Genomic DNA, 8,572 nt, shown 5'->3' with positions numbered 1-8,572 from the left:
GGTTAATGTATTTCCTCTCTCTCTCTCTCTCTCTCTCTCTCTCTCTCTCTCTCAGGCTCTCTCTCTCTCTCTCTCTCTCTCTCTCTCTCTCTCTCTCTCTCTCTCTCTCTCTCTCTCTCTCTCTCTTTCTCTCTCTCTCTCTCTCTGTCCACCAGCATCCGGTCTGCTCCTTGAGGTGTTTCCTTCTCATCCCGAAGTCTCGATTCGTATGCAGATTCGAAGCGCTGGATTTAATTTTTACTCCCCCTCTAATTTCCACACTTTATTATATTTTTCTTCCTTCCTGCTATTTGTAACGGTATATGTAATGTCTAGTTTGTAATCGGTAATTTTTTGCAATGGTTGATGTTTATTACGTTTAGATAAAAATACGATAAAGGGGAGACGAGGAAGATGAGAGAAAAGTGAGATGGTTAATGGAGGATAGGGCGTAAGACTGGACACTCGAGAAGGACAATAGGCCAATAGGAAGGGAGGAAATTGGGAGGAAATGGAGGGGAAAGAGGGAGAGAGGAGGAAACAGGAGATAGGATGGAGGATGAGACAAGAGAGAGAGAGAGAGGGAAGGTAATCTAGAAGGTAGTCAGAGATGGGAGGGAGAGAGGGAGCGGTGGGGAGAATAAAATGAATAGGGAAGCAAATGGGGAGGGTGAATAAAAGAACAGAAAAAAATGGGCACAGAGAAGAAAAGTTAGTGAATGCAGACGTGTGTAGATATAATAAAAATAGCAGAAGAGAAAAGAATAATGCGAAAAAAAAGAAGAAGAAAGAGAGATACAGGAGACAGATGTAAACGAAGGAAGGATATTGATAAAAAAAAGAGAATATCGACACTGCGTAGAAATTTACAGAAAGAGAAGGCAGAAGAATAGATGTGATAAATGGTTGAAAAGAGAGGAGGAAAGAAGAAAATGAGGATAAAGGAAGAAAATAAGCGAGAACAGGATATAAAAATGTGTGTGTAGGCATAAGAAAGGTAGAAGTCAGAAGAAGAGAGAAGATGAATGGAGGGGGAAGCAAAATAAAGTAGAATACAGGAGGAAAGAAAAAATAAATTGAAAGAAGAGATAAAAGTAGTGAGAGAGAGAGAGAGAGAGAGAGAGAGAGAGAGAGAGAGAGAGAGAGAGAGAGAGAGAGAGAGAGAGAGAGAGAGAGAGAGAGAGAGAGAGAGAGAGAGAGAGAGAGAGGAGTAAAACGAAGAAAGAGAGAAAATAAAGTATATACAATAATAAGAAGAGACAAACCAACTTATCACAGTTCCTGCCCTGAGTCCCACCTTTCTGGCCACTCGTATTTTCAGACTTACCTCTCTCTCTCTCTCTCTCTCTCTCTCTCTCTCTCTCTCTCTCTCTCTCTCTCTCTCTCTCTCTCTCTCAGCATTTCCATATCCATTTCCAAGCTGCATCTAAACCCATATTTTCGGCAGCATATTCCTCGCCTCTCTCCCTCATCCAAAATTTTCAAGAATTCCATATTTTCGAAATCACGTCAAAAAAACACACATATATTTTCCAAGATTCCATATAATCTAATTTTTTTAGATGAAGGGGAAGATAATTATCCATTTTTTTTATATATATATATTTTTTCATTTTTACGTGCCCACCATTTCTTCTCCCCTAAACTTTTTTTTTTTTATAAATCTAATTATACCGAAAAAGAGGAGGATAACCAGGTCAAGGGGAGCAATGAATATCAATGGGAGAGAGAGAGAGAGAGAGAGAGAGAGAGAGAGAGAGAGAGAGAGAGAGAGAGAGAGAGTAGAGAAATATTGTCCCCTTCTGAATATCACCAAACTAAACACAACCATTTTTTTTATTTTTTATTTTTTATTTTTAGCTTTCAGTGGTTCCTTATTTTTTCCCTCGTTGGCGCTACCGTCGACAAAAATAAGGGAACTTTGGAAAATGGTGTGGCTTTTGGCATGGCGCTGTGGAGGAATATTAAGTAGCATAGAGGCTGGTGTTTGGGGTGTTCGGGAGGGGTGTGGGTGGTTGAGGGAGCTGGGAGGAATGGCTGGGGAGGTAGAGAAGGAGGGGTGAAGGAGGTGGAGAAGGAGGGGTGAAGGAGGAGGAGGAGGTGAAGGAGGAAAGGAGAGGTGAGATATTAGGGTGTGAGGGACGTAGGAGGACTGTCGGGCCTTATAGGGAACGGGATGCCAAGTCTATGTCCAGAATCTGACACATAAAAAAAATTGTGGTGAGAGACGAGGAAGGTAGAAGGGGAGAAAAGTGCAGGGTAGGCGAGGCTGGGGTGAATAAGATGTTCTAAACGTTTGATTTATATGCAAAAAATTTAAAGAAGCATTGGAGGTGTACTAAGAGTGAGTTTTAAAATGTGTTGTGTCCAGGAGTGTCCAAATGTAACACCCCTCTTCCCTTTCCTCGGGCGATTTCTCGTGTGTTGGCTTATTCAGACACCTTCACTTATACTTTTTACTCTCACTTGGCCTAAAATTGCCGTCTCTCCATCTTGAATTCTGATCTGTAATATGATTTTAACACCAGAATGTGATGCTTGTTACGAAGAAGTATTATGGACAAGAGGTAGAGTTGTATTGTTCCCTTACTCTTCCACTGAGCAACGGGAAATTAGCCACAGAAGGACGAGGAAAATGTGGGCCAAGTTAAAATAAGCATAATGTATTAGTCATCCCAACTTTGTCGATAGAAAAAAGATATAATTAGCATAGAAAGAATGTTCAGGCGTAACAGTCAAATTGAATCACTTAGGAAGAGTTGCGACGATGCCTTTTGTTGCACTTAGAATAGGCAACTGAGTCATAGGAGCCCGAGAGTGTTAATTACTTTATAACCTGACCCAAGTTCCCACACCATCGCCCAGGTGAGAGAGAGAGCAGGTAAGTTTGATTGACTTTTTATTAGGAAAGTTTTGAAAGGAATTTGAAAGTGAGAATGAGTATGAGGTTACAAATTGGCAGAGTCCCTCCTTCTTCGTGGAGAGAGAGAGAGAGAGAGAGAGAGAGAGAGAGAGAGAGAGACACACACACACACACACACACACACACACACACACACACACACACACTCAAACCCCTCCTCCCAGCACACACACACATCTCCCACAGCCTCCCCCCTCTCCCCACCACCCTACCAGCCTCTCTGTTAATTTAGTCCGTGTTAATTACTGCATGTGGGAGTCTGGTGGCCGGGGAACAATATGTGGCTGTATGTGAAGCCTTCCCTATCTATCTATCTATCTATCTATCTATCTACCGATCTCTATCGAACCATCCATCCGTTCATCCAGCTGTGTCTGTCTATCTGTCTATCTGTCTATCTATCTACCTGTCTGTCTATCTATCTATTTATCTATCATCCATCCATCCATACATCTCTCTCTCTCTCTCTCCATCTCTCTCTCTCTCTCTGTAAATAATAATGGAAAACGTTGGTAAAAGAAGCACTGGTAGCATAGCATTTTTTTCCATCATTTTCTAAGCTCATCATTTTGTTACCTAGTTTTTTGTTTCTTTATTTTTTTAGCCGTATCACTTTTTTAGCTGTATTTATTCTTATCCTTATTATTTTCTATCCTCATTATTTTCTAACTATAATTTTCGATTCCTATCATTTTCTAACCTAGTCTTATTTTTTTAAGGATATTTTTATAAGACGAATTCTACGACGTATTTTGGAAATGAGACTTGAAAACCAGAATACCTGCTTTGGGAGTTTTTTTTTTTCCACTCTGACTATGAAACTTAACTCCATGAAAAAAAAAATACTTGGCTGAATTACACATATTTGGAACAATGACTGAGGACCATCAGGGGAACACGTTTGTCAAATTTGGGTGAAAAAGGTTAAAGGTTGAAATTAAAATAGGGAATGTTGTTTTGGTGGAGGTATGCGCCCTCTGAGTGTTATAAGTGCAGTGTGCCGTTACCGCAGCATGGAGTCGGCGGCAGGTCCTTCGACACGGGAGCGGGGCCGCCGGTAAATATGTACCCACTTCATTATTAACCGCTCCTTCAAACACCAGCTCAAAGAGAGAGAGAGAGAGAGAGAGAGAGAGAGAGAGAGAGAGAGAGAGAGAGAGAGAGAGAGAGAGAGAGAGAGAGAGAGAGAGCAACGTGAAAAACGATCTCGCTTGTTATTCATGCTCCTGCTGGCGAGTGAGAAGGATGGGGAAGAGGGAGGAGAGGTGCAGCGCCCGTGTTTGAGCGTGCCCTCCAGTTTTTGTGAATTGTAATGATCTCGCCTTGCACTTGAATCGTGAGGCACAGTCGGTGAGGAAAGTTCGATGCCTAATATTTCGTCCCTTCTGGTTCTCAGTTTCCTCTTCTGGCTAGGCTAACATTTCCAAGCTGAGAGAGGCTTGGTATTTATCTTTGTCCAGTAATACAAAAGTTCACCTAATATTTCACCCCTTCTGCTCCTCACTTACCTCTGCTGGCTGATATTTCCAAGCTGAAAGTGGCTTGGCATGTTTCACTCTCCATAGAAACAATAGTTCGCCAAGTATTTCACAGCTTCTACTTCTCACATTCCTCTGCTGGTTAACATTCCCAAACTACGAGAAGAAAGGCTTGGTATGTTTCACAGTTATGATGTGTCAGGGAGAAATGGGACGGACATAACCTAAAGTCAGGATTCAGGGGCTTGAATGATGAGAGAATTAGAGTGTGGCCCATTCATCTAGTCAGACTTTTGGTTAGTTTCTCCTTTCAGCTTTTTCTAGTTCTCTGGACCGTACCTCCCTCCATGGTGGGAAAAGAGGTCTGGAGGATCAAGATGCTGTGAGATGATGATGATGCTGTAAGATGCTGATGCTGATGATGCTAATGAGATGATGATGATGATGATGATGATGATGAAGATGCTACTACGACTGCTGCTGCTGCTGATGTGATAGTGTTGAGCTCAGTTCTAACACAGTGAACTAATAACCAAGGTGTTTCCCAAGCCGCCAAATAAAATCGTCACCGTTCTGAAGGGACTCTAGACAGTACTGGTATGTAAACACCTGTCCAATATTTGCTTCGGAGGGGAAATATGGACGTGGTAGTTTATCTTGTTGTGTCCACTTTGCCTCCCCTTTGTGTATATTTGTCTGCGTCGGCGTGGGTGAATGAGAAGGCTCGTGTTTTGTCAGCTTCCGTTCGCAGTTTTGACGTGTATATTCTTGCACACATTCTTAGACACATTCTTTATTATATATGGCAACAGGAATATTATGGGCTAATATTTTGCTTGCCTAGTGGAAGAGTAAGCGTGACTGTACCACCGTGGAAAAGGGGAAAAAAAAAAGGAGAGAAAAAAAAGAAAGCCTGTGTGCTGAGTCTACCTGTATAGTATGCCTGTGCAAATTGGATGATGGAAAATATTTAGATCAATCAATCGGTCAATCAATCAATCATTTCCTGTGGCACCCTCGGGGATGCATAGGGCCTCGATGAACTCACACCACCACATCCAATCTTGTGCTAACTCCTCAAGATCTCCCCAACACTCATCTCCAGCTTCCCGTTTCATTGTCCTCACCCACGTCTCTTTTGGCCTTCCTCTACCTCTCCTACCGAGTGCCACCCACCCTGGTGTACCTCGTACTATTCCCTGTCTCCTATACACATGTCCTAGCCACTTCCATCGTGAGAACCTAACATATTCATCGACCGGCTGCACTCCCGTTATTTCTTTAATTCTACTATTTGGTATCCTTTCCCACCACTTAACTCCTAATATTCTTCTAAGTGCTTTGTTTTCAAACACCAAGAATTTATTTTCCATAGTCACTGTGCTGTACCAAGACTCGTGTCCATAAATTAAGATACTCCTAACCATTACCTTATAAAGTTTGATTTTTGTGTGCACAGAAAAATTGTTACTATTCCAAATATTTTTAAGCATTCCCATTGCCTGATTAGCCTTCTTTAACCTTTCCTCGAATTCAAAGTTCAAAGAACCATCCTTGGCTAAATAAGTACCTAAATATTTAAACCTATCAACTTGCATTACAACCATACCTCCAATTACACATTCCTGCGCATTTTCCATCTTCATATTGATTATTTCAGTTTTTCCACAATTAATAACCAAACCCACCTTGCGACCTTCACTCACCAAACAGTCCAACACTCTCTGCATCTCTTCTGGCCCATCACAAATCAAAACTATATCATCTGCATAATCTAAATCCAAAAGTTTCCTGTTCTCTCCCCAAAGTATACCTGCACCGGTTTCTGTTCCAACGCGTTTCATAATGTAATCAATGACCAATATAAATAGTAAAGGCGATAGAACACCACCTTGAATTACTCCGGACTTGACTTCAAACGAATCACTCAGACAACCATCAACCATCACTTTACAAAATGTGTCCTCATGCATGTTCATAATGACCCTCACAAACTCCTCTGGTATTCCATAATGTCTCATGATCTTCCCCATAGTCTCTCTCGAAACACTATCAAAAGCCTTTTCAAAATCAACAAAACAAAGACTTAACGGTACTCTCATTTCATTAACTTGCTGCATCAAATGCCTAACTATAAAGATCTGATCATTGCAACCACGTCCCTTTCTAAAACCAGCCTGTTCATCCCTCAGAATACCCTCAACTACCGGCTCCAACCTATTTAACAACACTCTACTGAAAACTTTCAAAGCTATCGGTGACAAAGAGATTCCCCTCCAATTACCACATTCACTCAGGTCTCCCTTCTTCGGAACTTTAACAATTACACCATTCTTCCAAACTGATGGTAGTAACCCCGTCACCCATATCTTATTGAATAGCTTGGTCAAGATCATTATTAATCTATCCCCTCCACTTTAAACATTTCCGGAAATAAACCATCCTCCCCTGGTGCCTTATTATTCTTTAACTGTTTTACTGCTTTCTCCACTTCTGCAAGCCTCAACTCTCCTGTTTCTATATTTAAATCTTCCTGAGCAGACGGTATATCCTCTTCTGGTGGTATTGGTCTATTAAGAACTGTCTCAAAATGCTCTTTCCATCTATTTTTAATATCTCCATCTTTGGTCAATAAATTTCCTTCCCTGTCTCTAACTGGTATTTCCTTGCGTTTACCTGCATTACCACTCAGTTCTCTAATCGATTCATATGCTATTCTTTGACTCTGTCCATCATTTTTGTTTATTAAGATTTCAGTCTCTGCAACCTTTTCATCCACACATCTTCTTTTATCTCTCCTAGCTAACCTTCTTACTTCTGAATTCAAACTCCAGTACGCAGCTCTTGCTAATTCAATATCTCGTTCATCAACGCATTGCATCTCACTATTCAATTTAGCCTCACCTCTCTTTTTTATCATATCCCACGTTTCCTCTGATATCCATTTCTTTCTCCTGAATCTATGTCTCCTTCCAATCGTACATTCAGCAGTCTCATGCAAAACTTTGTTCACATCCTCCCACATCTCATCTACACTTCTCTCCCCCTCTTCCAACGTTTCCAACACCAAAAACCTATTTCTGCATTCTAATCTGAATTCCTCCTTTTCTTCTCCTTCCCTTCTAAGCTTAACAATATCGTATCTACCAACACCAGATTTTTCCTTCTTCTGATTTTTAAGTTTAAACCTTATTTTTGCAATGCTGAGTTGATGGTCACTACCAATATCCGCTCCCCGTTTAACATGAACATCTAGCAGAGAACTTCTATGCCTCCTACTGATAGCGATGTGATCAATCTGATTTTTATATTTTCCACACGGCGACACCCAAGTTGTCTTGTGTATATTGCAATGCTGAAAGAGTGTGCCCCCGATGACTAAGTCATTTGCTAGACAGAAGCTTCCAAACCTCACTCCGTTTTCACTCATCCTACTACCAACTCCCATCTTACCCATACATGCCTCAAATCCCTCATTTGAACAGCCCATTACTGCATTAAAGTCTCCAACGCAGATCAAAACATCATGTCTAGGTACCCTTCCTACTCCTTCTTGCAACTTTTCATAAAATGTGTCTTTCCTTTCATCGAGTGCATCATCAGTAGGTACATAACACACAAACAGACTGATGTTGCCATGATTTGATTTAACCCGTGCGTATAACAATCGCTCATCTATAGGAACCCACTCGCATAAAGCCTTATTTGCCTTACAACCCAGCAACAATCCTACTCCCTGAAAATGCATTCCATCCTGTCGGCCAGACATCAATAAACGTATACCATCCTCCAAATCCAACTTATCGACTCCAGTTAATCTAGTTTCTGTCAGAGCACAAATATCAAGTCCGTAATTTTGAAAAACCTTCACTAACTCATCAATTTTACCGTCATGATTTAGCGTTCTCACATTCCAGTTACCAATTTTAATTGTATTTTTTGCATTAACAAAGGAATTAGATTGTAATTGAGGCAACCGTGAGATTCTTAGCACCCCCTGCCCATTTAAGGGCTGCACGGGACTGGGGGCCATTATTGTTCTTTCAGAGTCCATCAAGGTTTCTTTGGCTAACTTCCTGAACACCTCGCCATTGTGTTGCAGTTGCAGTAGGCAGTTAACTTGCCTGATTGCCCACACCCGAAAGACCCAGCTATGCTGTAGCCAGTCACGCGCCGGCATGCTTCCCAGCCA

Source organism: Coenobita brevimanus, chromosome 70 (assembly GCF_032717465.1).
Source record: "Coenobita brevimanus isolate Jiangsu-jjx chromosome 70, ASM3271746v2, whole genome shotgun sequence".
NCBI classification, from domain to species: Eukaryota; Metazoa; Arthropoda; class Malacostraca; order Decapoda; family Coenobitidae; genus Coenobita; species Coenobita brevimanus.
Note: the sequence above shows the minus strand (reverse complement) of the source record.